The 2,861-nt window shown below is 44.5% G+C and overlaps 1 pseudogene; it reads left to right on the top strand.

Annotated features, from left to right (window-relative positions):
* Window positions 1-355: 355 nt before the first annotated feature.
* On the top strand, window positions 356-2,492 carry LOC121530270 (annotated as a pseudogene).
* The last annotated feature ends 369 nt before the right edge of the window (window positions 2,493-2,861 follow it).

The following is a 2,861-nucleotide window of genomic DNA, read 5'->3' as shown; positions in this document are numbered from 1 at the left end:
ATGTTTTTATTTTATTTATGCATATGTAAAAAGTAGAATGACTAGAAAAATACTCAATATGCACATCTTTGTGAGATTAACAAATGTTTAATCGGAACCTTGTTATCTAATTTTAATTTAATAAAAATAAAGAATATTATTACGGACTCGTAACGAGTATTCAACACTTTTGGTGTTTAAAAAACTATCTAAAGGTTCCAACACTATTTAACAAATACTGTACTAGAGTTCATTTCTGACCCATACCAGAAACATAACCTTCAGACAGATTTACCCAGGATGTTATTAATAAAGCAATAAATATATAAATATTCTTAATATTTCAAATATTTTAAAGACAATTGAAAATAAGAAGACAAAAAACTGTCTTGGGATGTGCATACAGCTTCAGATCGGGAACGTCTGACGAAGGCCGGATCTGCAGCTATTTTCACTGTCCAGTTGATGATTTGTTGAACGGGGGTCCACGATCCAGCACGCGAGTGCAGGACCACGGTCACAGTTATTTCTCGGCTACTTCAAAAATGGTAAATCTAGTTATTTCCGTTTGAATCTCCATTAAACTACAAATATATTTGCAGGTATTCGCTACCAACAGGGCGGCGTCGGATCTCTGAACTTTTTCAAGAAACACGTAGAGAGCAATACGGGGGAAGCGACTATTTCAGCGAGGCAAGCGCAACGTGCAGTACGCCAGATGTACCCCTGTCCGTATCGTCGATGAACAAGGGCGATTGCTTTATTTTAGATGCCGGAAGCGCGATATATATGTCTACGTGGGCTCCAGGCAAAAGCGAGTCGAGAAACTGAAGGCAATAAGCGCTGCAAACCAGATCAGAGACCAGGGATCACAACGTCGAGCCCGAGTTCAATTCATCCCGACGAATTTAGCATGGATTTCCCGATAAACAGCATTTCTTTGTGATGCTTGGGTCGGGTTCAAATGACAAGGAACCTGAGGAGTCAGCCTCCGACGAGGATGGTGCGTTCGAGAGGTTAGACGCCGCAGCGGCGTTATCTCTACTACAAGGTTAACGACTCCAGTGGCAAAATTGAAAGTCGACGTAATTAGCCAAAAAACCATAACTCCAGACTATGCTGGATACACACGAATGCTTCATGCTCGACAATTTGTTCCGAATATTTGTTTGGGTCGGAAAGGGCGCCTCCAAAAGGAGAAGACTGATGCCATGATCAAAGCACAGGAGTTTTTACGCAGCAAAAAGTACCCGGCGTGGACTTCAATTCACTGCATTGTGGAAGGCGCCGAGTGCGGGTACCATTTAAGGTATTGCCACCTGGTGATGTTGGAATGGCACATACCTCGTCTCGTCCGCTCAACTTTGGACATCGGCTCTTATGAATCACTAGATGTCAAACCAAATCGACGGTAACCAGAAACTCCAGATGAAGAAGAGCGGCAGTCGAACCCTTCGGCTTCATGCACGATCATGGTCAAACTGTAGTAAGGGAAACCCAAACCACGGTATGTTTACTTTATTGGCTCTGATGAAATGATCTTAACCAACACCGTGTCTTTTGAGGAGAGCGTCCCCCCTTCAAGGGGATTTACTTCATATATTCTCACTTATAACATGAGGTCGAATGCGGCGGAGACACTGGTTTCAGTAACGTATGTTTGGCGGGGAATCAAACTCTTCCTCCGCCGCAAAAAGAAGCGTGCGCGACTGAGAGATGGGTCTAGATGTCGCAGAAAAGCAGGAAGAGCTTTTGTGTTGGGAGGTCAACCATGGCACGAGCCTCTCGCCTTCCTACAAGGGAATCAGCCCAAGGACAGTAGGTAACATCCTACGGCACTCCCGGTAGCTGCACAACTTTTTTCCGCATACGAGGCACTGAAAGCGATGTGCATGCCAATGAAGGTACCTGCTGAAGGTTTATCCTTGGCCTCGTGATGCCTTCGTCCTTCTTTCTGGCGGACATTTCCCACAGGATATGGCCTCGGAACGGCATGGGGCGCATCTGCCTTTGAAAAAAGTTGCCTTAAATCGCTTCTCCCTGTACTGGGATGACGTTGAGTTTGAGAATGTGGAGGGAGGGTGCGGAATCAGACCGTTCTGGGAGGAGTTAAACGGCGAGGGCCGGTACGGTCAGGCTTGAGCGATCCAGGGGGCACCGCTGCTGGATCGCGCCTTTTCATGCCGTTTAAGCTCTAATGAATTTATTAAATTTGAGAGGTGGCTAAGTACGAACAAGAGGACTTGGACTCCGATGACGTCATGCTAATGGATGCCGGAGATGAGCTCTACTTATGGGTTGGCTCTTGCACGACTGATGAGGAAAATTCAAGTTTCTGGATATGGTAAGGTTTTCTGTCAAGAAAGGGATCACTCTGTTCCTCTAAATTTTTGTTAATCCACAGGTGTATATTCGGGCGGAGCCCCACAGCGCGTTCCATCGACACGGTGACACCCTATCCACGCTTCCCTCCAGGGCAAGAGCCCAACGTTTTTCAAGCGCATGTTTCCTAGCTGGGATAACAATTGCTGGAAGGTAAGTGATTGCCAATTTAGACACTTGATTAAACTAATACCGCTAGTTCATTAGAAAACACGAACCAAGACCAAGGCGCTTGATATTTTAAAAATTTGTTGTGAATTGAAACGATTTTTCTACAGAACTCTTGCCCCCATGAAGACACATAAAGGAAGTGTTTTGATGCCAACAATAAGGTGTGACATTCCAAATACTGTTGAATAAAATGTACCTCAAAAAAACTGTATGTGTTTGGGAGTTATATTGTTAAGACCTTGCATATCTTATGTATCGTTAAACTGTACTGCCTGCTTGCCTTTCTCTGACCTTGTCTGTCTGTCTCTTCTATGTATATTAAAGACAGG

This window comes from Drosophila eugracilis, unplaced genomic scaffold (assembly GCF_018153835.1).
Source record: "Drosophila eugracilis isolate 14026-0451.02 unplaced genomic scaffold, ASM1815383v1 contig_457, whole genome shotgun sequence".
NCBI classification, from domain to species: domain Eukaryota; kingdom Metazoa; phylum Arthropoda; class Insecta; order Diptera; family Drosophilidae; genus Drosophila; species Drosophila eugracilis.
Note: the sequence above shows the minus strand (reverse complement) of the source record. Positions and strands in the feature narration are given on the sequence as shown.